Source organism: Cyphomyrmex costatus, unplaced genomic scaffold (genome assembly GCF_001594065.2).
Source record: "Cyphomyrmex costatus isolate MS0001 unplaced genomic scaffold, Ccosl1.0 scaffold1640, whole genome shotgun sequence".
Lineage (NCBI taxonomy): Eukaryota > Metazoa > Arthropoda > Insecta > Hymenoptera > Formicidae > Cyphomyrmex > Cyphomyrmex costatus.
Window position 1 is genome coordinate 159,619 of NW_017275654.1, and position 27,764 is coordinate 187,382.

Sequence of the window (27,764 nt, forward strand, 5' to 3'; positions counted from 1 at the left end):
ATTGAAAAATGGCTGTCCGTATATTATGGTTGTGGATTTACTGAATCAGTAAAGCTTTATATAATTGTTTTAATAAATCTTTCTCTTCTGTACACGTGATATATTAAAGTGATGTGCCAAAGATGTATAAGAACTAAGAAGCAGAAGAAGTTACATTAATTGCTCAGTTTACTAAAATTAGGAAAATTTAACAAATTTTCCAGTCAAACCATATGCACTATGGATCTTATTTCATAAAAACTTTTTGCTCCGTAATTGCGCAGAAATATAAGGGAAAGAGTTGCGATGAATTAAATTTTGTAAACTCCATTATCGAATTTCAAAGCACGTTTAATTTTCACGGTGCGATTTTCTTTTTGAACGGAAAGAAGTTGATAGATGGGAGCTTTCTCACGTTAATATAATTAGTTAATAAATGATACAGACAGCATCTTTCTTGCAGAAATAAAATTTGATGCTCACACTATAAGAGTCAAATTATATATTATTTACAATACCATCACTCGCTTTAAAAATCAAAATAAAACATGACATTCTCGCGGCATTTCTTTAAATTATGAAAGGAAATGTGTAAGGAGTAAAGGCTGCGAGGACACGGCTTCTTTCCGCACGCCTGCAATTCTCGTCCGTGAGGCGCCTACGCTCGTTAGCACCAATAATTAACGAAGTGGAAGAACACGGTACGGCGCCGACACACCAGCACATGCGGAGTCGGATTGAACGAGCCAGAAGTGATTGCGATCGTTAATGGCAAATGTAACACGCTTTCTCTCAATCAATTAGCTTTATTAAATACCGGCCATTGACAGATCGCTCGTTATCCTCGTGCGAGTACCTTATTCCCAAGTGCCAGAAACTTCCCTGAATAATTTCAAAGTTAGCTGAAATCCATAGGGAGTTGATTTATTTTGGCAATTAAAACGAGTTTTACGATAACTGGACTTTGTTATTGTATAAAGATTGTGAAAGTTACTTTACAAGTTACTTATGAATTACTTTTATTATAGAAATTGAGAGAGTACAATAAGGATATTTTAATTTTTACATTATATTTTCACTTGCTATTTTTGTATTACTTTTTGTACTCAATTTCTATAACGGAAACATATAAGGTAAACTAAAAAGTAACTTGTCAACTCTGCTATATCCTTTCTTCATCAGAAATAGAACTAAATTCTTTGTCAGAAAAAATTCAAATCTCTTATATTATTTATTATTATTTCATAAATTTTATAATTATTTTGTAATTTTTTCTATCTACTTTTCAGAATTAAAGATACAACTTGGTAGACTTATTCAAATTAATCCTTACAAGCCTATCGTCGAAACCGAAAACAATTGACGCGTTGTTGTTATCGAAGATCAACAGCGATAATACAGCCAAAATCGTACAATTCGGTTGAATGGCGCTATGAAGTGTCGCAATTGAATTGCACATTGTCGAATTACGTTTATTACGTTGAAACATCCGTCAAGCATTTCATTCGTATTGTATGTACATCCGCATGCAAAAGCCGCGTACAAATGAATGTGTGTAAAACACACACACACACACACACACACAAAAATAGGCATGCATTCACCCAGCTATCTAATGCGGATGTACATACGTCGCACGTAGTCTGCGCTTTTGAACATTATCTACTACAACCTTAGCAGGGAAAACAAGTTAATTAACGACCTGCCACTTAAGCGGATGCTTCTCGTATGTAGGCACTCACATCTTTGTACTTTCTTGCTTGCAACAACACTTGTTTCGGCAGTTAGGTGGCACGTAGTTACAGCTAGTAAAGCGCGACTTTTGCAAAATACAGAAAAACTCTGAATAAATAAGATAAATATGGAATATAATAAAGAATATGAAATATAACTGAAATATTTTTGAAATATTTAAGTAAAGGATGACTGAATTTCGTAAATATCTCAAAATGATAACAAAATAATCGTAGATCATTTTTGACAAAAATAAAAATATTTTTCTCCGATTGTATTTTATATCTGCAAAATTTTATGACACAACCAATAAGTACTACTTTATTACATTTGTCGATGAGTTTTTGTAAATATTACATATACATGCAGGCTGTTTACAATAAACAATTGCACTAAAGAGAATATTTATTAAAATATATTTATCTATATTTATTAAAAAGATAGATTTTTTTGTTACATATTTTTCAAATAATTCTGAAAATACTTAGCTACAGAACATATTTTTTCGATTTTTTTTTGGCAATTTTTTCTTGATTAAAAGAAAATCTAATTTCTATAGTAAAAAAAAGTAATCAAATAATATGATTATTACGTTTCATAATCAATCTTAAACAATTAAACTTAAATGGATTAATAAACTCAAAAGGATTAAATAAAAGACATAAAAACGAAATTTGTCAGACTTGATTAAAAAGTGTCGCATATACCTACATTACGACACGTGCACTGAAATGTGTACATACACGAGTGGGCGGATAGTTAACCGAATATTGTCAAGAACACAATGATTTTATTGTTGATGAGATCATTGTCGTCCCGTGCTCTATTTACCATTGTAAATGCAATGTCATTGTTGTTACCGGACATTGAGTAGCTGCCTTGTTTGCGCACATTCTACAATAATTCTACAAAAGTGTGGGCGCATTTCCGTAGACGATGCATTCTAGATTTAGTACCGTTTCCGTGAAAACTTACTAATTGGCGTTGGGAATTAATTCCAAGTTCGGTGTCGACGGGTTTCTCGGTTAAACAAATATCTGTAACGCGTATATAAATTGTTACAGGCGTTAGAAATTTTCGTATTATTACTACTATTATTACGACGTAAACAAATGTACGTATGAAACTTAAAAAAAAGCACTTTGGAGGTACCATTTAAAAATATAAAAAATAATAAAATGGATATTTGCACTGTAATATACGATGACTAAATATTTCACAAATAATTTATGTTTTGTTGAAATCAATTAGACTAATGGGTTGTCCAAAACATACATCGATAATATGACGTAGTTAATTTATTACGATAACTGGATCATTTATCCATTATAAGTTTATTGCGCTAAGTTTGTTATTATTGCGATTAAGTTAACTTGATTTATTCAATAGACAGTTATTTCTAATTTTTAAACAAAGCAATACATTTAATTATATTGAGACAATCGAATTAATTATAAATATTTATAGAATGAATAAGAACGATCTGATCATCGAAGAATCACTTTTAATAATTTTTTTCAACTTTCTTACTTTGTTATATATATATATTTATTTTATTCTACAGCAATAACATATTTCAATTTTTATTTAAGTAAAATAAGATTTTATCACACAAACAAATATGTTAATTGTTTTTTAAAATTTTAATTTAACTTTTTATGTAGCATGTAATAATAGATTCACTTTTAAAAGAATTTTACTCAGAATATAATAACAATAAAGATTTATAAAACAGATTCGATGAATTTTTATAAGTCTATAGATAAGTTTAAATGAAAAAAAGCTTTTTGTCGGTCATTCTGGAAGAAGAGCTTAAGTCCGCTTATAACACGATCTATTTCTCGTGAGAAAGTATACTTACGAAAAAACATACCGAGGTCGCGAATAAAGTGCCGCTAGACCAGATCGAGTGTCTGCAAAGCGAGGGAGAATTCGTTATCAGCTGAAGAGTCTTGGGATATAATCGCACCGAGGGATCCTTAATTTACTAGATCGCGTAAAGACCACTTTTGAAATATTATCAACGTGAACGCGACAGTTAAGAATTAAGCGATTTTATCCAGATAATCTCTTAAGAAACAAATTTGATCTTGTTATATCTGAACGCTAATTTTTCAAAACAATCTTATTTAAGAAATTATATCTTTAGACAGAATTAAGTAAATTGAACACATTGTATTAAAAATAAACAACAAGAAGACAAGGGCGATATAAGAATCAATACTTTCAAATATAAAACATATAAATACAATTAAAATCTTTCAATAATTCCATAATTTAATATCTTTAGGTGTTAAGTTATGGAATTATTAAAAGATTTTATTAATTACATGTTTTATATTTGAAAGTTTTGACTTTTATATCGCCCTTGTCTCCTTGTTGTTTATTTTTATACAAAGAGTCCTTTATTTCTTATCTATTATATTATATTAACGTTGAAACAATTACAAATTGATAATAAATCTCTCTCATCGCATATAGGACTTTAGATGTCTCAGTGTATCTTCTTATCTTTAATAATAATACCAACTAGATTATGAACTGGAAGTTCAGTAATTATTTCTAGTTAATGTTTTCTTGAATTGAGCTACCTACTTCAAACATCGATGTTAATTACAAACGTTTGCAACATCGATCGACTCCGAATACCTGCCCACTCGCGCAGTGGTTATTTGATGTCGCGCAAACCAATATTATTTGTAGACACATTAGAGACATTTCACCAGAACTGTATCTAGTCTGTGTTACGTACGTTTATCGTCAAAACAAACATATGTATCTTTATTTAACCCGTCAGAGTAGATCCACACGATATCTTCACAATATCTACTAGTCTGTATCATGTTAGAGACGACATTTGCAGATGGAATTTTATCGTAAGAAAGATAAAAAGAGAGGAAGAAATCCAATTTACATTCTAATTTAAAAACCGAGTAAAAGAGAAGTTTACACAGAGCGTAAGAAGACATAAGATGAAATAATATTAATGTTATATAGGAGACTTGATTAAATTATTTATTGAATTTACTTCCGCGGCTTTTCTCAATTACGATTTTACGTAAATGTCCATTATGTTCAAAGATATCTCACATTTCCCATTTCGTGTTCAGTCTGCTTTTACTACGTTACACAGTCAGCGGCATGGTAAATAAATAACCGACACCCATTCAAGCCGTAAGTGCGCACAAGATAGCCTCTAGTATCAATTATTAATCGAAAACATGCTGGAAACGGTGGTGCTTTATCCGTGCTAATGCTAGTCTTCAGTTGCTTTAGTATCGATTTGTCTAGCCGATCCGTTGTGCAATAAATACGGAACGCATCATGAGGGACATAATTAATAATTCATAATCATAAATACAGATATCCACTACGGGAACATTTATAAGAGGATTGAAGTATCGCGCGATGGATGTAAATTTAATAATGTAAACGATAGACATAAATCAATTTCGATTCGCTACATCAGAACTGTAATTGTAAGCTAACTTATAATAAAAAAAAAACAATTCTGCACATTATAAATTTGTTTTGCATCTTTCTTTGACATCTACGTATATTTTCTTTTATAAGCATTTTCATGTACTTCAATAACAGTTATCATTGACAAATGGTCAATCATCTCATTATTGTCTGAGGTATTTCCTGCGTTTAATATCGGAAGGCATCATTGGTAGAACGACAGTTATATTAGCATTGGACATCGATGTCATTTAGTGAATTTAATTAATCCGATACCGAGACTGTCAATCGTCAATCAACGTTCTTTTTTATCTGGTAGATATTGGAGACAAGTTAATTAACAAGGGCTTTATTTATATATTGGCTTTTTATCAGTGCTCACATATATATAATAATTACAACATAATTGAAAATATTACTCCGACACTCACAAATACATAAAAGCAGCCTTTAACATTTAAAAATCCTAATATTCATTTAAGTAAATAAATTATTGTTAACGCCTTTATAATTAATACATAATTTTATAAATTCATTTATGTAATATATATATATATAAGAAGTATTTAAAAGTTCATTGTTTATAAAATACATAACGAAATTAATATTAATTTAATACACAAAAATAGATCCAAAATATATATATATTGTAGCAAAATAAATAAATTATTTTTTAATAGAATAACATCTTTTTCAAAAATGTCCAGCATTTAAAAAGGTTATTTTAAAAAAAGAAATCTAAGAAGTTTATGCATTGAAATTAATTGGAAGCAGACAAGCAGTTCATAAGAGTCAAGAATTCGAGAGCTATCGCCTACTGAAGTCAAATATTTGCTGAAACCCACTGCAACGGTGAGTGAAACTCAAACAGCATTTTCAATTACATATTAATAATAACTTACATATTAATAATGAGTCAGAATTACTTCTATGGGGGAGGGGTTACATTTTTTGCAACTTTTTATCAGTATAAATATTATATAAAACTCAATCTTTACTTACATACATAGATGATTGCAAACCATAAAATCTTTGGAAAAAAAACGTTTTAAGCAAACCGTGCTTTTATATGAGTATGTTAAGTTAGCACCCCAACTATAGTACTCAGGAGTTCTGATTAGAGTTCCCACTTCCTTTTGACGAGACGAAGAGTTCCCTATAGTTAATAACAAGAGTTCCGTTCAATAAACATTTTTTTTACATTTTTAAAAAATGAGGTGCTAACTTTTTATCGAATTTCGAGGTGGAATAGTTCTGAGCGGCTTAATAGCTTCAATTTGCGATTGCCTAGAGTTCCTGATATGTAAAAAAAATGTTCGAATAATAAAAAAAAAATTAAAAATTTTTGAAAAATTAATTTTTAGATAATATAAAATAAGGCCCAATAAGTATAAAACAATATGAGTAATAAAAAGGGCAATGAGCCAAATACTGAACGGAAGAAAAATTTTTCAAATTAAGTATAATATAAAATTTAAACATTAATACAGACGTTTCGACTCCGATCGGGTCATCTTCAGTGTAAAAAACATAAATAATTTATAATTTATTTTCGATAAAAAGTGAGCACTCCATTTTTAAAAAATGTAAAAAAAATGTTTATTGAGCGGAACTCTTGTTATTAACTATAGGGAACTCTTCGTCTCGTCAAAAGGAAGTGGGAACTCTAATCAGAACTCCTGAGTACTATAGTTGGGGTGCTAACTTAACATACCCCTTTTATATACAAAAGCTTACATAATTTGCAAGACAAAGACTCTTTTTTAGAGAGACTGGAGATTTTTAAAAAGAAAGATGCTCTTCTATTAAAAACCGATTTGTTGATTTCACGAGACAAATACGTTTCTTGGTTCTATAATTTATGTACAAACTTCAATATCAAAGGAATATTTCACAAAATCGAAGTAGCTAGAAGTAAACATTTTATTGAGAATCCTAAAAGATCGTATTTGTTTGCAGAAATAAATAAAATATGACAGTTAATAAAACTCCTGAGGGATTGTATGCGCGTCTTATCGTCCCGTGATACGCATGCTTAATAAAGTAAGCAGAATGCTATTAAGGTAAGCAAGATCGCTGGGGAATGAAGAATATACATACGTAGGTGTAACTGGGTCGAATACTTGAGCGATTTTCGATATCTGATATCGTCGACGAGAGACTCTTTGTGCAGAAACACATTTGTACACAAAGCAACAGGCGTTTTTACAAATCGTTTTAGTTTCTCTACAAAATCTTCGAAAGAACCTTTACTTTGTTTTCACTATCATAAAACATCGTTTGTTCTTTTACGGTGTTAATTTACCCTCACTACACTTTCTCTTTGCTTATATTTTATGCTCCCTAATTACTTCTCTCGCACACATGTTTAAACTTATTCTGGCTTCGCTCTGATTATTCTGCAATATATAATAAACAAGTATTTTTCTCGCATTTACTTGTTATCGGTGAAGATTTTTCGCTAGTCGTCGTTTAGTAGATCGATATAATTAACAGGCCTAGCGCACTGCAGGCACGCTCCCTCGCGACGCTCAAGTTCGATAACCATAATGCAATTGACAGTAGTGTGTGCAATAATGACACTTTGTGGCGCGTATTGGTATGTACAATCGCGGAGGGATTGGCAACGCGAATGATTAGCAATTAGAAACGCTAAGTGCTGCCGAGTAAACGCTAACCTCGGAATTCATTACCTTTCTGCATGCACAAGCTTCTAGGCGAACTAGGTCGTGTGTGTATCACTAAAAGAAAAGCCCGTTTCAGAAAATGTCGATATCTGACAATGAGAAGAACATCCCGCGTGTTTTTCCTTCGAATCGATCTGGCGGATAAATATAAATTTAACTCGAAAAATCCGAATGGAATATCGTACAGCTAACGCGACAACGTGTTTTTCGCTGAACTTTTTGAAACATGAACTTCTTTATATAGATATCGCTCCCTTACTACTTCGAAAGTGACGCAACTCAAAAAACTCAATTTTCTAGAAAAGAAGAAAATCTGTTTTCCAACTTGACAAAAAATTATTGATCACACACACAAATCAAAATAATATCGGCAAAAAGAATATATTCTTAACATAACCAAATGTTTTTATCATTTTTTTATTTCATCGTTAAAAAATTATTCTTTTTGAATGATGATTTACACGATTTTTTGTATCATTCTTTTCGAGTTGTGATTAATGAGTTTTTATGAAAGTAAATTTAGGGTAATGTTTACTTAACTTATTTTTATACTAATAACTCGAAAATTATGATTTTTTATTTGTTTCTTTCAAAATAACAATTATATTTTTCATTATTATAAACTATGTATTTTATATTGTATACTATTGTCCATCGTACATAAGAGAAAGATTTCAATTACGAATAAAAACATGAAGGAGAAAAAGATAAATCTCACTCAATTTTGTAAGATCTTTATAGAGAGTTTCATCATGATTTCGTTATATTCTTCGTTACGGTAGCATTTTAAAGTCGCTTTCTCCGCAAATTTACAATTAATTGGTCAGTTAGTGACGGGAGAGTATTTCATTGCGATGATTGGCGCTTTGTGTTTCGGTATTACTTCAAATTTCAAACGTCAGCGACGAAATGCGAACCCGCATCGGATTAACGCGGTTTTACAAAGGGTGGAAAAGGTGGCAGAGAGGTGTCAAATATCCGTCCAGACTTGTTGATTTTCGGTAGCGAGAGGCGACTAGGCAACATACGGCGACAGTGGTGGCGGCGGCGCGGCGCGGCGCGGCGGCGCGCGGCGTTTTACCGGTATGCAAATGCAAAGCGTTCAACGATGTGAGAAACTACGGACGTCGACTGTAACGCGGAATGATAATGTTGTTACGGCATTCTAATACACTAGCGGACTAATCAATACGCTATACTAGAGCGAATTACGGTTATTCACCCTGAAACGCGTTTCGAATGCCCCGTAGTAACTTCCTGATATCGCAAAGTGACGCGAACTGAAATAAAAAATTTCACATCAAATAATATTATATGTTTTTACTTTTTATATAGGCTAATATTTTTTACTTTTTTTATAGGTTAACAGATATTACATTTATCGTACAATAAATTTTTCTATTGATTATATAGGTTACAGAGACCCAAGAATTTCTCTGTCCTGGCCTTGCAATCAGTTAATGCGACAAATGTAATACCAGTCTTAGATCGAGTTCCACCAATGTAAGATTAATCTCAGTTTAACTTGTGCTATTTATTTTTTTTTAATTCTTACAATAATGTAAAATTAAAACAATAATGTAATTTTAATCTCGTACTAAAAAAAAATATTCTACGATTATCGGTTCCGTGTTAATGTTAAAGGATTTTCCATTTATATATGCACACAAGAAGATACTCTAGAAAGTAAAAGAATTTCGTATAACTGTAAAATACTGGATTTAAAATTGCAATCTTTTTAATGTCAGAAGAATGTCTTGCATGTACTGATAAGCACATATAGCTGCACTAACACGCAAATGACAAACTTCTTCTAACAAATAAGCATGCCGCTAATATCTTGCGTATCCTCGTATTTCAAAAGGCTATTTAATTATAATAAAATTTTTTATAGAGAAATTTATTTTTGATCATAGCGCTCATGTGTCCTCATTTTTATAGATAAATACATGTTATAAATACACGCGCCTGATTCATATAAGATTTTTTACTTATACGGGAAATGTTAAGAGAAACTCCCCACTTATCGGCAGAATATTTTTTTGAGTGCGCGGTTACTGTTTATTTTTATACTTAATGTTTATTTTTTCACAATTCTTAAAATTAGAAAAAGATAAATAGTGAAAATTAAACCGTGATTTATTTTACATTGATAGAATTTTTAAAAAAGTCTTAAGGGAAGGATCTAGACGTTCGCGTTGCTCGCACCAAAAAATTCAGAGGTATTGCGAAATTCTCGCAGACGCAAATGGATGAATCGTGTTTTTGTTTAAGTTCAAGTAGTTCGTGTATTAGCGAAAATTTAAGTTCAGAGGTTAATTAAAAAGACATGCAGCATTAAATTTTGTAGATGAAAGGGTGGATATATGAGATTTTGCGCGACAACCTGCATAAATTTTCATACCCGTGAACGTGCACGCGCGGTCGGTATTTCCCCTGTGTCTCGCTTATGCATTAGTACACATTAATATCGCTAATCGATTCGATATGGCAGTTAATAATGCCACGTGTAATGCGCGAGCGATCACGGATATTTCTGTGAAAATTATTATTACCTGCTGGTTAATAATCGAGGGCTCAGGAGAAATCTGAGAGATACCCGACGCAGCTAATGTGTGTATACTCCTGCAAATTTCCTCGTCGAGAAAGAGAGGCCATACAACACAGTCCTGAACTCACAAGATCGATCCCTGCCGTGAAAAAGACAGCCCCCCCGTCTCAATGAAAGCAAGTGAAATTTTATTAAAAGACTGCGAGTGATATCGCAAGAATACATCAATCATGAGATTTATCGCAATTACCGGACAATAAATCAAGTTGTCAGACAGACGTGTGGTTACTCGGACATCACCAAGAGTCCGAAAGATTAAAGAGCTATATGAAGAGCTTAAATACGTCTTCATCCACTTCATGTACACTGAAGAAAAAATTTAATAATAGCTACATACATATTGAGTAAAATTATTTCAATTAAATGTTAATGTGACCAAAAATAATTTTATTTTTTCAAATATATTCAATAACTATTATTAAACACGGTTAGTTATATTATTAGGTTTGATAGTACTTACTATATAACAATTTCTAAATATATTATATTTAAAAAAGCGAAACTATTTTTGGTTATATAATCGAACAATTTTGATTGAAATTATTTCACTCAATATTTAAAGTAGTTATTTATTACTCTTTTTCAGTCTCTTTTTTTAGACATCCGTTAAATTTTAGAACCATGAACATTTAATACATAAGATAAAATAAATATTAGATTCGGTAAATGAAATAAACGATCGAATAAGAATTAAAGGTCGATATTTATAATTCATGAAAGACAAAACCGTCATTGTGGTTCGATAATTTAATAGACAAGTGATTGAGATGGAAATAATTAGATTGTATTCTGTCCTTTATATTACGAGATGAGATCGGGATACATGTAGACATATGGCCTCAAAATTGGCCGAAGTTATAATTAACAATGCTGTTAATTTCAATTTTACACGCTGCACGTGACGCTTATTTTCGCATAGAGGAGCTTACTTTTAGACATATTCATCACTATCGAACAATTAAATTAATTCTCATCGAAGTCACATGTCGCAGAAAGACGCAAGAGCGACACGGAGTACAATTGTACTTTCGTTTAGAATATATTAATAGCTAGTGAAATCGAGTTATCACTGCCTCGTCCAGCTTTCTTCTTATTTTACTCGGACGCGCTATTTTCAGGCGAACGCTAAAGAAAGCGCGAACCAGCGAAATTGGGTCAAGTACGAAGCACGTCATGTCACGTTACGTTCGAGTCGACGTGTACCGCAATTACTACATATATACGGGAATTAAATAACTCATAAATACCCCTTTAAAATATATATACACCTTGAGTATAGAAGAGAGCGCGAGAGGGATGCATTGTTGTCGCAAATATCGTGAAACTGTGTTTCGCGTATCATTCTAGTTTGCGCTTAGCCAAGCAGTAACGATGGTAATACGACGGAGATGAAACGTATGTGTATGCGAGAGAGGAATTCGAAATTTACGAACGACAATGGGAAATTGCTACACTTGAGCTTAATACCATCTAGTCTCATTTCGTGGACATAATAGGCTTTGTTTTTTTTACATTATTGTTAGTTAACACGAGCTGAGACATGGATCTGTATATCTATGAAGAAAACAAGTGTTAATAAAAATAAAAGTTAACTATGACTAAAATCTTGATTCTGTAAGTAAAACTCGATGCCGACACGTTGTTAATATATCATTCTTACTAATACTAACTTACTTTTGTTAACATTTCTCTTCTCCACACATACAGATTTAAATCTGAGCTTGTGTTGATAACTAACAATAATATGAAAAATAAGGCCAATTTTATTAACGAGCAGCTAAATTTTACAATTAAATCTCAATAAACATTAAATTTTTTTTGTTAATGTCACAGAATTTTTTTGAGTTGAACTTTTTCTTACACTTTTTCTTAGTTTATGAATTTGATTTGATCATATTTAATAAAATTGTGTATAGAAAAATGTTATAATTTGCTCGTTAATCATTATTTTTCATATTTTTAAATCCAATTGTCTATTGTTATATATACTTAAAAATTGTTCGCAGAGAATTCAATCCTGCCACTGTTGCGACATTATTAATGGAAACGTGACTATCGTCAAATAATCAGAAATGGGATGGAAAAAGAAGTAGTAAGAGTCAGTAATATTGCAGACTCATTGTACACATAATCAACGATAAAGATTAGTGAGCATCATGGCGCCAACAAGCGTATCTAATTCGTTTGTTTAAAAGATAATAGGGAACACGCTCTAATGGTGACTTAATTTAAAGCATTTGGCAACAACTGACGTCTACATTAACGTAATTGCAAAATGGCATTGAATGTCAGAAAGCGATGTTGTTTGTATCATCATTTGTCATACGCCATGCGCTTGTTCAAAATAATTGCGAGAACCGTGTTGGCGAAGCCATTATATGAGAACGTCGTGAGTTAATATCCACATAAAGGATATCATTCCCAAAGAGTGCCTTGCATAACATAAAATATTGAGTAGACTCAAAGGTTGGTGTTGCATAAACATTTTACGGTACTTGTTTATGACATGAATAACTGCAATTGAACTGAAACTGGAAATATTAAATATTGAGAGACTTGTTGGAACAACGTAGCGTGATAGTTTACTTTAAAGTAAAAACAACTTATTTTATTATTCTTGAACGCCATGTTATATTGTGGGATTCGCATAGCTGTACTGTGAAATCTTACATATGACATAGTGTCTCCTGACATGGGTCGGACAATGCATCCGCATTCAGTACATGTCAATATTCTACGTCTGAAGGATGGAAAGGGTAGGACATAATTCTCGCGATCCCAGTGAGCTTGTCAGTGATGAAAGTTAACGTTTCGCGTGGCAGATGATACATAATACCAGGGACAAGTAGTACAACTGTGAAATTAAATAAAGGTAACGAGCGATGTGATATCGTTAAAAATTTGTCCTCTCGAGTAAACAAAATTAATTTAGTATTATTAATAAACTCAGTAGTCATGAATAATAATTTAAAAAGTAAAAGCTTGCGATTATTGGAATTAATAATCATCATAAGTATCATTGAGTTTATTAGACTTCTATTCAGTCACCATTATCCCGCATTATGACAATGTAAGCGAGAAAATACACAATAAAATTTTTATAAAATGCGTATGTTAATGTTGAAATATGTCGCAAGAAAACGACACCTATAATGAACAGAATCGACTGTAAAATAAACTGAAAAATAAACTCTGTTTGTTTCATTAATTAATTAATAACCATATTATCTGCAAATAAATTCTGCATAATCAAAAACGAATAAGTTATGTTGACAGATATAACGACTGTCAAATTAATAATACATACATAGAAATAAATGTGATTTAATTTTTCCTCAAAAGATCATTTTCGATGTATTTTATAAACCTATGCTATCGCGATTGCAAATATTATTTTATTAAAAAATATTTCTATATCATAAAATATTATATAATTTCAAATATAATTTGTATTGTGTTTCCTGACTTCTAACGTCATAATCTGAGGTAGTAAAGATGAGTGAGCAGAAGCCTTAATGTTCTTCTTTTGTTACTAATTTTGGGTAATACATTTTCTGGATAAAAGTTAACTTTTCCTTTCTGGACAAAAATAATATTACAATTAAATGTTCGATTCATTCTGTGTGAGTAGCTACAATTTTCTTTTTTCGTTAAGTCGATAGAATGAGGAAATACTGGTAATGCAATTAAGTAAACGAGGTAAAGGGAACGACTTTTTCTCATCGACTGAACGGAGAAAGGTTTAGCCTTTCGTAGCGATCATTCTATAGATGAAGAAAAAATATTTGAAAAATGAAGTCAATAATTTACATGCTGCGATTAATCGATTTCGTTTATACATTAAGAATGTCTTAATGAACGTTTAATACGGACAGCTTTTAGATATTATCCGAATAAATTTTATTCACCGTGATGACCGAGATCTAAATTTTCAGATATTCTCGTCGAGATAAGTTACTTGTTATCGATTAATCCTCTAATGTTTCTTGAAAACGAATACGAACCTTCATTTAACTCTTCGTTAAATCATTTTAATACTCTAAAGCAACAGAGAATTACAATATTAAAATAATATAAAAATGTTTAATTCGAAAATATTGAAATGATATAATTTAATGTTTGTTATATTATATATGATATCTGTTACATTGTAATATATTTATATAGTAAATATATTTAGAGTAATTATTAATTATTTTAGTCAAGTAAATACATTTATTCAAAAGATAAACATCAATATTTTTTATCTTTCTGTAATTAATTAATTGACCTAATTAACCTTTGTTGTCCTATATCAAAATGGACATTCTATGAATAATACTCCAAATGAAATTAATTCATGACAATTACAATTCGCTAATATTATTATTTTCAAAATTTTTATAATATTTTTCGAATAATAAGTAAAAAAGAATTGGAAACAGATAGTAAAATATTAAAATAAAAATGAAGCATGTTTAGATCTAGTTCTGCTAAACTGTACACAGATGTAAAGAAGAAATTTCTATTTTATAATTATATATTTATAATTATATATTTATATTTTAATTAATCGCACCACTGAGATCTTAAATATTGCATGTATTGAAATTTAATGTCTTGAATATAATATATTCCAAATCCTTGAATTAATTCAGAATTACAATTAGCAAATATTTTTCGAGATTTTATATTTTTTGAATAATAAAATTTAAGTATTAGAACAGACATTGATAATATCAAAATAAAAATAAAGCATGTTTAGAGTTAGCTGAACTGTAAAACTACACAGACTGTGTAAAAAAGGAATTTTAGCTGATTGCACCATTGAGATGACAAATATTGCATGTACAGAAATTTGTTGAAATCACAAGATTATGGAAAGGGTAGTAATTTTATATTTTCGTATTTTGGACTCGCGCGTAATGCACGTCGTTAGAGGAATATCACACCGCAATTACGAACGATAAATAATTTAATCTCGCACTCCCCTGGAGTTTCAGAGTTCCGAAATCCTACGCAGTATCGTACCATATACCGCACGCATTGCTATAGATAAATAGTACGTGGCATGGATTTCGCGAAAGGGAATATTTAACACGCGTCCCCATGGATATCATGGAATTTCAAACGAGTGCAATAACACCGATGAAAATACGAGGCAAAAAGCATGAAAATGCGAGAAACACCAATCGACTAATATTACGTTGTTTTGACGTTGCACAATCACGCGATTATTAATATCAACCATTCTTTGGATAACAGGGGTAGAATGATTCATCGACGAGACACGATCGCACAACGTACGACGCGCGTGGAATTATGTGATAAAGGTGAGAGTGCGCCTCGTCGTGCACATGCGATGGATATTTTCAGGCTCTCCTGGAACCTTTACACGATCAAGCCTCCGAGAAGTTTTTCTAACACGAAAATAAGAACCCTGCGACATCAAGATTTTTATGTTTATTCTTATGCCAACATATCTCGAGATAATATCGCGAGAAACACGCTGCGTTCGCCACTTACGATGCCTTACATCTACACACCTCATTTCTTTATAATAAATTAAATCGTGAGTTTATTTGACGATAAAATCGAAAGGGGTGTCGATCGACCGCATCTTCTTAACATTCAACACGGAGTATCTCTCGGTAATGAAGCTTAGACTTAATATCTGATAAAAGAAAGATAAGTTCTTCTTGAATTTAAATGGACGAGAAAGTTTTGTTATTTAATTGCATTTTCCCTTACTCGTGGAAAGTTAATTAGCGAAAGGTCCTCCGTTTCCCAATCATTTGTAGTGCAAAAACTGTCTATACTTTGACGCGTTTCAATTGAGGAAAAGTTGACTGTTAGTTGGTGAAGGAATCTACCTTAAGGTTTAATTCGGATATTCGCTGTATCTTCATGTAATTCATTAGCGCCGATCCGTTTCCATTAAGAATGCATTGTACTGGCAGGCAAAACATATTATCGCTACTGCATTTCTTTTATTATCGCCCATTCATTTTTATGAATTTGCCAATGTTTTCACTACATTCCCGCAAACAATGCGGGACTTAATAAAACAATTTTTTCGACACTGCCGCAAATTTGTTCTGTCAAGCTAAGATTAAAATAACGTATACTGTTACTTTATTTCTTTCTACATTATTTTTTCTATCGAATCAAGTTTAACATTCACGAAAATAATTGGACATATGTCGATGATTATGATAAAAAATTATATTTTGTAGTAAATTATAAAGAAAAATATGAATACTAACTGTTAGTTCGATTGTTCGATATAAAATATCGATAAGAGAAATAATTTTAAATAATCAGAATGTGTTTTATTTTAAATTAATATATTTTGTACGTAATATTTTGAAAATTTAGTTTCAATTTTTTAAAAATAGCAATAAAAAAATTAATAAAGTTTTGTACACTAATAAAAAATTTTAACATTGTATTATTATTAATATTTAATGTGCAAGTTGTTCAAATTTATTACCAATGAAAAGTTTAAAATATAAAACATTAAAATTTCTCTGATTATTATGAAAGTTATATAATATAGTAATCTCATTATTGAATGGATCAAAATTGGTTTTTTATATTTTATGGCACAACGTGTATCATATGAAATACAATTTTTTCATTCTCATCGGTAAAAAATAATACTTGTTCAATTATTTTTATGAATAAAATAATACAGAAAGAAATAGAGAAAAAATGTTTCAAAGAAACAGAAAAAATAAAATTTTGTAAATCAATTAAGCCTTAAGGCGATTATTTTATTAAACATATTTATCGTTATTAGACGGAGTAAGATTGCACAAAATTCATTTGCATTTCAGTAAAACAATAGTTGAAAGAATTATACAAAGTCTGACGAGAGAAACTTTCTTACTTAACCTAAAGAAAGCAGAGTTTTCTTTTTCAAAGTAATTAGGTAAACTATACGATAGAAAATTAAGAACTTCGTAGTTCGTCTTGTTAATCTAATACATACAGTTTTCAAAATTAAATGATGATAATATTATAATAGATTACAAAAAATATACAAAGATAAATATTGCATAAATCATAGGAATCATAGTGAAAAGAATAAAAGGATGATTTTCAAACTGGATGAGAAACTTAACGTTCAAGTATGAGGGATGTAAGTCAAGATATAAGTTTGCGGGAGAGACGAGGCAAGCCACTTTATTACCTCGGTTTCCGCTTATCGATAGGCTTTAATTTAACCGGCCTAATTATCCAATTAACCTGTTTCCACACCGTATGTAGCGCGAGTAAAAACGTCAGGGTTGTACGAGGAGAAAGTAATTCCACTTACCCTGCCTGTCTATCTTATCCCGTCTCGTCGCAGAGATCACTGTCCCACCTCCCTCGACGAACGGCACAAAGAATCACAGTTCACGAGAAAAGATATGCACGACGGACGACGGCGGCGACGACACGTAGCTGCTCACGAGTGATCATCCGCGGGAGGGAATTTCTCTTTGCGTCTCCCTCTTTTCTTCTTTCAGACTCTATCAAGTCACTTCCGGAACTTATCTAAGAATATTTCACTGTTCCGAAAGCTTTGGGCCGGAAGGAGACGCATTCACGACGACGATGACGACGATGATGATCAAGCCAAGTACACTCACACGTTTCGCGTTGCGCATGTGTATACATATATCTATCTATCTATCCATTTATCTATATTTATATATACCTTTGTGTACGCATCTCAATGGAACTCACGTTTCTTCTTCTTTCTTTCTCCCTCTTTTTCTCCATTTACCCTCAATAAACTCACTGATTCGCGACAGTCTCCGTTCGCTCTGGTCGCGTCGTTCTTTCTCTTCACCCTCACGCTATGATTCTCTCTCCCTCTTTTTTCTTCTATTTCTCCCTCTCTCACACACTCTCTGCAACTAGGATAAAATGATATGTATTCATTCGCAACGGCAATCCCCGAACCTGCACGGCTGTCTTCGCGTTTCACACTTTCACTAAGTCGATGATCGAGAGCGTCTTATTTCACCCAGCCACCCTCGTATCATCCGTCTGTCTCGCGGTGGTTGATCCGTTTTCTGTCTTGTGCTGGCTCCGCTTTGTTCCTCGCTCTAGCCTCCTATCTTTCTCTCTTCCTGTCTTTCTCTCGACGGAGACCCCGTTGCACGCCCCCTCGGACAACAACCCTTACTCACTATTACTTTTACTTGTGTCTAAAACTAATACGGATAATATACTCCCGGTGCACACGGCTAATATCTCTACACTCGCACGACTACCCCGTGTGCGCTCTAACCCGAGTCATATTTTAAATACGACGACGCACGGGTGGCGGTGCGACCGTGGGGTTACACTCTCTGCCTCTCACGCTGCCGCCTCCCTCTTGCGCTTCGGTCGGCCGCGACGCGCCCCTACCCTCCGAAGGTATCCCCACCACGGGTACTGTTCGCCCTTGACGCGCCACCCCGCCGAGCAGTAACGTCTCTCGAAGGTTTAACTTTTACCCCCCATCGAGATGTGCGTGCCGCCTGCTTTTATTTCCTTCTCTATTCATTAAAATAAAAGACTCTCTTATTGTCACTTTAATTTATTTCTTAATCAAAAGATATAAGACGCATTTGCGATTTTTATGTATCCTTAGCTTCGTTGATTAAAGTGGTGTGTATAATGCTCTAAAAATTGTAAGTTTTCTAGGGGAAATCTTGAAAATTTTATATATATCTTTTCTGATATTTTATAATAAAATTGGAAAAAAAAGGAAAAGGACAGAATTGATACATTATTAGAATTAAATAAATATTTCTAATTAATGTGATTTAAAATATTAATTTTAATTAGCTAAGAACACCGCGATACTATAAAGAAAAAATAGATTTTGTTAAATTTAATAAACTGTATCGTAACCACCCGGGTTTCTCTGCACAATCGAGACGCCCCTAACATATCCCTTATTCCCCGTTCGGAAAATCGCAGTGACGGAATTCTGCCACAAAGTCCTGTTCCGTACCGCTAGAATATTTCCACGACGATCTTTACGTGTTTCACAAAACATTTACAAGTTTATTAAGAAGCTTGACTATTTATTTTTAACGAACTTACAGTATATTGCACATAGGAAATGTGCTATATTACACTCTTTCCAAGTTTTACTCAGTGAAGTGTTTCTCGGTATTGCATATCTTGGTGGCGCGATAACCCCGTTACTTGCGACGCCCTTGAAATTATGACAACCCACCGCTGCAGGGGCAGAGGACAGTAACGTAGTCAGTATATCGCTTTACAGAGAATTATAATTAAATAAGTGATATTTACGTCCCCGTGAAACTGTGGGCGTAAAGTTAATGAATGTACACAAGGCATAATTTAGTAGCGTTAAATTTATTGTGCAAACAATATGGGACATGTGTTTTGTAATTCATAAACTATCGTATAATTCTTCATGACATCCGATACATCGCGTGGAATATAACAAATTAATGTTAACGTACTTTCTAAAATTGTTAGAGTGAGATCTCTTAAAAAATTGAAATTAAGCCACTCTCTTTTTCAAGATCAAGCTTTACTCTTCAGAGTGAGGTTCCACTCTAAAAAATGTAAACAGCAAGCGACAGCATTTCGTTTACATTTCTGCGTACATTATTTCGAAGAGCGTCACGCTATTTTCCCTCAATTGATGCCGAGTTGAGTGAACCGTCAAAATTATTACGTCGGCCCTTATTAGCGCAGAAATTTGTAAGTGCTGTGTTTCATACAGCTTTTTTGTGGCTGTACCACACCGTCACGCTGCGTTTCCCCAACCGCATCCCCACCTTATTCGGTCGATCGACGATAACGTCGGCATTGTTGTTGTACGTCACTGACCGCCACCCCTGCGAGAAATTATACCCTTTCTCCTCCGGCCGTTCTCCCTACCTTTCGCACGTTCTCCGCTTCCCTTCGCCCCTCTTTCAAACGGGGCTCAATGGTAGCCGCAGACTACTTATGGTATCTAAACGCCCGATGCTTAGGGCAATGTGTCTGACACAGCCCAATAGGTGAATGGACAGAAGCCGTCTCTATCCCGCGGCAAGCGCCACACCACTAAATCATGCATATCGAGACCGTCGCAGGGGCGGTCGCACTCGTCACGTGACAGTCGCAGGGTGCTACGAAATTAGGAGAGTTTATATCCCCACAGCGCGCGATACTCTGTACGAATTCGAGCTCGATCGAGCTACTGATCCTCCAGAATCTATCGTCGATCTCTACATTATATCACGTCTTCGCAACGCACCCCGCATGACTCGACTACCTGCAGGTCGCAGACCGAGAAAGATAATTTTAGAACGGAGCTAACAACACCTTTGTATGCAGCTGATTTACCGTCTCCGTAAACATTAACCAACGTTCTACTCCATTTTCTATTTGTCTCTTCGATACATTAATTCTCACTAACATGCCACGAGCTTTAATGTACTAAAGTCTGAAAAAAAAGCGATTACCATCCTTGAAAAAACAATTCCCAAACATAACAAACAACTCTCCTGGCGACTTCCAAGCTCAAATTATAGTACATTTACGATCGCGGAAATTGTGCGTTACCGGAAATCACATATTTCAAAGCGAGAGAGAGAGAGAGAGAGAGGGAGAGAGGGGGGAGGGAGAAGCTTACCCCTTCCGCGTCCTTTGGCCGCGAGCTTTCATGAGCTACTCCCCACTCAGGGGTTCGTTTCCCTACCCGGCGACCGAGGGATTCTCCTATTGACGTGCCAGTCCCCTCTGACCCAACCCCGTGAACCCCTCGCCCACGTCTACCCCCACGCGCATCACCACCATCCCTCTAGCCCGCTATAGCACGGTCTGACGTAACGTTGCGTTACGTCAGACGACCCTCGCAGCCCGCTGCTACAACGGGTAGTCTCCGGACACTCGCACCCTCGCACGGTCTCTCTGTCTCTCTCTTTTCCCCTCTTTTTCTCTCTCACTGTTTCTACACGATGGCATTTCTTAGCACCGCAACGTGGTGCTTCCTTATAATCATATAGTATACAAATTCTGCCTCGTGGCAAAAACCTCCTTCGCGCATAGGACGCAGATTCCATAATAAAGATAAAAAATTAGATAGGCTACAAGAGAACGAGAAGATAGTCTTCCGCCATGTGACACCATAAAAGTTCCTTTTCACGGATAAATTGAAAATCCTGTCTTTCGTCTCTTTCCCCGTTATTTTATTTTATGATAATTTTACTTTTGCGATTAAAAAAAAAACGTAAACTTTTAATGTTCCGCGACAGAAACTTGAATTGTTACTCCGTATAATTTAAATCGTGATTCTGCACCTTTATACCACCTCCGTAATTCTAGATAGAAGCCAGCGACTTCCAGGAGATTTGCTCAATATGTATATGTATGGTGACAATGATAGTAAGAGGAAGGGAGAGGGAGGGAGAAAGAAGGAGAATTCCAGGAGATGGTCTTATTCCGCGTAGACCAGATATAGAAGAGTCAATTTTATGTATATTAATCAATTCTTAGAACGATCTTAGGAAAAAATGTAATAAAAATCAAATGTAAATCCGTTAACATAATATATCTTGCGAAATACATTTCTTGTTGAACGCTTTTTCCGAAACTTTCTGAATACATTTCTCATTTGATGCTTTTTCTACCTCTTGTTAAAATATATCTTCAGATTTTCATATTTCAGATCTTTTTAGTCCTTTTTATTTTAAGATTCGCTTAAGTAATGTTTTGATTATTTGTAGAAAGAAACTGTTAATACAGCCCTCTGATTGCTCCAAGAACTCTTCAAACTGTGTACTTAAAACGGTCCTTAATATAAGATCCGAGTATGAACTTAAATATAAGAATGGACTATGAATATACTGACCTAATAAGATTTTTCAGGTATGTAATCTATATAAAAAGTATATTTACGTAATCACTTCTAGTGTTACGCGACTTTTGTTGTCATCAATTTCGGATCTTCAGTAAAATTATATTTCACAGAACACAAACTAATGGTGTAACAATACACTAATATAATTATATTAGTATATGTGTATTATAATTTCCCTCAAATCAACAATAACATAAAATGTAATATAACACGTTGTACATAAAAATTTGTTAAGAGTATAAAATTATAACAATGATTTAAAGTTACTGTTAGTTTGTATCCTTTGAGATACGAAAAAAATACAAAAAAATCGATTTTTTAAATTTTATAAAAAGAAGAAACGATACATCTCTGTCTCAGATTTTTTATTTTTATAAAAATTTAAAATTACAATTTTAAATTCTTTAACGCCATCTTTCCTTCTGAAGATCTAATATGTAGATAAAATATATCATTTAAAATTATTTTAAGCGATATATGTATTTGTATCTGCACACATTCACATAGTTTAATTACACAAGTACTTTTTATAGGTAGGTCTATTCTTTTCAACTGAACTTCTTGCACGGTTCATCTTTTCTCTTTTTCTCTTCGAGAGAAAAAAGAAAGATAAAGCGTGCAAAAACTTTATCTAAAAAAAAAACAGACCTCACATCTCAAGGTAATCGAACAATATATCGTCCGCTGTTTCGAATATTTCGAATCTATATGTACGAAAAGTTTCAATAAACTTACGGATCTCTGGCAAGTCTATAGCAAAATTCGTCTATCAGCACGAAGATAAAGCAGTGACAATGCAATACTTTTTAAATTAAATACACAGACGTAAATACATGCGCGATATAAAAATTGGCGATCAATGAATGCCCAAAACTAAGGACGATTTCGCGGAGGAACTGTTTGAAGTTAGCCGTGAAAGTCATGTCGGTAGTGCCATCTGACAGCATAAGCGCAAAACTTTTCGAAGCATTTAGTCAATAAAATAAGGATTAATAATTGTAAATTTTTTTAGCATATAATATCTATAAAAAATATTTTATATTCCTAGTTCTCTTTAACAACATAAAAATAAGATATCTTACAACACTTACGTTTCTATTTTAAACATGTGCTATCTGGATTGTTTTTTGCCATTGTTACAACAATATTCTAAATAACTAAATCTTTTATTATTGACATTTATTTGAGAAATTATGCTTTGTATTAACACCAATGAGATACTTCTAAAAATCGTACAGAAATATAATCAAATATAACGCTGTCGACTGTCGCGCACTACTGCCCTCTGAAAAAATCGATGTAAACTAGATAGTAAGATCAGAGAGAAACCTGAGAGCGGCCATGGAGGCCTTTTTCTTGTAATGCTTCCATGAAGGAAGATATAAGGAGACTCCATTCAGTCTCGCCAGTCTACAAAACATGGACCCATTTTAGGTTTCGAGTTCAGTTTCCGATTCTTAACACTCGCAGCGCTCGTGAATTTAGTAGTGCTGCGCATAATGAGTGCGAGAAATGATCATTTCTCTTACTCGCACTCATCAGAATCGGAAACTGAACTCGAAACCTAAAATGGGTCCACTTTTATTTTACGGAGTGGAGTCTCCTACTCTCCTTATATCTTACTTCCTGAATGCTTCTAACAGTTCTAACTGCCCGTACACTAGCGGCACCAACGCTGCGGGAACTACGTACCACGTCCATTTTCGTGAACCGCCGTCTCGCCGATAAAATCGTATCGTCGAAAGTGGACGTGGTTCGGGTCCGTGTTAAATCAGGATAAAGAAGATTTGCTCAGTATGAGTGAGCGCGACAGCTCGATACGTCCGTTCTTTTCTCGTTCGGCAACCTTTGACGCATCGAGAGAGAGCGAGACAGCGAGACGCTACGTCACGAACGTCCCGTCCTTCTCGCTCGGTCGCTTGTTTCGAGCGACTAAAAATGTTTTCTCAGCGATCTCCGCCGTTCGGCGCGTGCCGTATATGTATATACCGAGTGGGGCAATAACTTTGCCACCTTAAATATCTCCGCTATTTTCAGAGATATGAAAATATTGTTATTACAAAAGTTTTCTAGGTGGAGGCGCTTCGGAAATTTCGAGGTCGACCTCATTTTTTTAAATGGAATTATATGAATTTTTTCACTATATATGATTCCTCTAATTATTCTGTACATAAAAGTATCAAGGTAGAGATATAAAAAAACCAATAGTTTACGAGATATTTTACATATTCTTTTGGTACATATTGACACAAAATGTTTAATAACTCGTGAACTATTGACTTTTTGATAATCGTACCTTAATGCTTTACGGGGCTGATATTTTATCGGTCGACAATGCTTTTCAATGGCTGCAGAACAGAATGATTCTCAGATTATCTATTCTTGAAAAGAAACGTATATGTATGAGAAATCAGAGAAATACTAATACAAAGTTTATTAATGAGTTCTCAAAAATAAATTTTTGAATTTTGTATATCTTCTAATAGAGTAATCAAAATTGCTGACTTTTAAGAAACTTGAAATCAAATATTCAAACAAATTAATTTCACGAATTTTGTCTGTTAATACGTGTCTGTATAAAAATGGAAGTTGAATAATTAGGAAGTTGTTTTTTTTATGTTAACTTAGCCCGTTCTTACTAAATATATGTATAGTTATTAGTAATTAGTACATAGAGATCTTGAATACATTTAAAACTTTTCCAATCATATATTGTGTGACAGTTTAAGGTTTTATTTAGCAAAAACGAGCTAGAGAGGCCCTCCACCACCCCCGTCGATTTTATCGGCGGTCCTCTTTTCTTTATAAATTATACTTACTCGTAAAAAACGGACCATCGTAAATGTAACAACAGCCTGTTTTTACTTATAAGTATATTTGTTGTTTTATATTTTTATATATATTTTTTATTTTTTTTTATTTTTTATATACATTTTAAATATAATATTTAATGCTATTTTTGGATATAATTCTTTATTCAATTTAATAATATAATAATTATAATATGTACAATAATTATGTGTATATTACAATAACAGTGACAATATATAATAATAATAATATTTACAATCATAGATAATATATACAATATAAATGCTGTTCAAAATACATGAAAAATCATATTAAGAGAGAACATAATTAAAAAATTACATTATATAATATAATAAAGTGGGATTATACGAAAACGTCGAAAATACGTATAAGAACACATAATTTTATTAAATGTATAGTTTCTAGAAAATACTTATAAATGAAATTAATTAAACATTAGCAGTAATTGAATCGTATTTGTTTTTATAACTCTTGACTTATTATAAAATTTATTAAGTATAAAATCTAATAAAATTTAATATATTTATCTTGTGATGCGCGCTGGTTAATATCCGATACAAAAAAGAAAAATCTTCATAGTAGGGAGCGAATTTAATACATTCCGTTTCTACGTCAAATTCATAAAATCTATTCGCAAAGAAAAGTTAAGCAATCCGTCAAACAGCGACGGTCTTGTTATGAGATTTTGTTACAGGTGTGTGAATCTCGAATTTTCCTGACCGTTTATGTGATAATTTTAGCAGCGTGTCAATTACAATTACCATTTTTATCGCATCTTTAACATTATATTAAAATTTGTATGCAAGAAAATATATGTTCTGCCATTACTAAAAATTGTAATCTTTTATTGAAAATGAATGGATAGAATGATTTCCTTGTTGAATAGTAGTTACGAAGGAATATATTTAATAATAATAAAATACACGTATTACTGTAATGTTTTATATGTGTGGATACAAAGTTTCTCGGGTACCAACTGTTCGAGATGAGCCGAACCCAATAATAGTGGGATTTTAAAGAATTTTTTTCTATTATTTTATATTGAAATAATTATTATATATATAAAATGTGACAATATTTCCTGCATATATTTCAGACTAAACATTTTAATTATTATAATCCCGCTAATATGAGGGTACCCATTCGACTTATCTCGAATTTTCTGTATCCACACTTTTTTAATCAAATTCATGTATTCATGATACAAAACATTTTGGTTTATCTAAGTCGACAAAAATCAAAATTTGTTAAATATAATCTTATAATACGTGCATGCATTTTATTACAAATATAGATATATAAACATATAAGCTGCAATTAATTAATTAATTAATATCCTAGAATGGCGGGATGTCCAATACCTGAAAATAATTTTTAAAATAGTTAACTGTTAGAGAATTTAATATATACATTCGTAACTACATTTTTATTAAAATATAAGTAAAAAAAATTGAAGTAAATCATTTGTATGAAATTTGAATTTAAATAAATATATTATATATCTATAAGATACTAAAGTTTTATTGTCATTAAGACAGTATTGTTACTAGCATTATTACTAATAGGAGAACATTTAGTAAAACTAAGAAAGCGAAGAAAATTGTTTTCTAAATTATGCCACTGAATTAATTCGTAACTTGAGTTAAAAATATACATATATCATAGATAATATAATTGTAATTGACTCATTGACAAAATTATTTCCGCGCAAGAATTGCTTATAGAACCTTCAGAATTAATTTCGATTTTGTAACAAGAATCTCCAACGGAACCAACTACACTTCGCAAATAGATTTTACAGAAAACAACGAAGAATAATGCTTCATTATGAAAATAATTTCGATTTTCCATCAGTATGAACCAGGCATTTACTGACAATTATCTGACGGAGATACAATAATGAGACCCTTACATATAAAAAAATTAATCACCAATGATAATATATTTTTATAATTCTGTAATGTTAAAAATATACTTGTCGAAAATTTTACGAGTGAGAAGTTAATATTTAACCATTGTCTCAATCAAAGCTCAAACTTGTACTACATTTTATTTAATAAAAATAAATCTATATACTAAATGCAAAATATATGTCGATTATTTTTCACCAAAATTAGAAGTAACTTAAAATTGTTGACTTTTTGATATTCAAAATAAAATTCAAATTAAAAAAGAGTTAAAATTACATATGTGTCAAAATCTCTTGTTGTTATACGTTTCGCCGATTTCGTATAATTTACAGTAACTCAACAAATTGGTGTACTGAGCCAAGATAAATGCTATTAAATTCAGGATATTCAAAAATCCGATATATATTACTTTAATAGTCTAATTAATGTATAATTTATTAGTATAATTGAACAAATTAAAAAAATTAATTTGATGACATTTATCTGGACATAGTTTACATAAATTTTACATTATGCATCCAATACTATAAATATTTATTTACTATAAAATTAAATTACAACATTAATGCGTTACATAAGTAATATCTGTGTAACACATTTTACATTGTTAAATTAAATCTCGATAAAGATTTGCTGAAAACACAATAAAAAATGTAAAACTATTAATTCATATTATCTTCATATTTGCTAATTGGAACAGAATG

The 27,764-nt window shown here is 32.5% G+C and overlaps 1 protein-coding gene across 1 annotated transcript in view; it reads right to left on the reverse strand.

Moving 5' to 3' along the window:
• The window catches only part of LOC108771781 (cationic amino acid transporter 2), an 88,880-nt gene extending 70,084 nt beyond the window's left edge, over nucleotides 1–18,796 (reverse strand). Inside the window, exon 1 of the mRNA XM_018537143.1 lies at nucleotides 17,774–18,796. The gene's annotated coding sequence lies outside the window, so the exon portion shown is untranslated. The remainder of the gene's footprint in view (nucleotides 1–17,773) is intronic.
• Nucleotides 18,797–27,764: the final 8,968 nt, after the last annotated feature.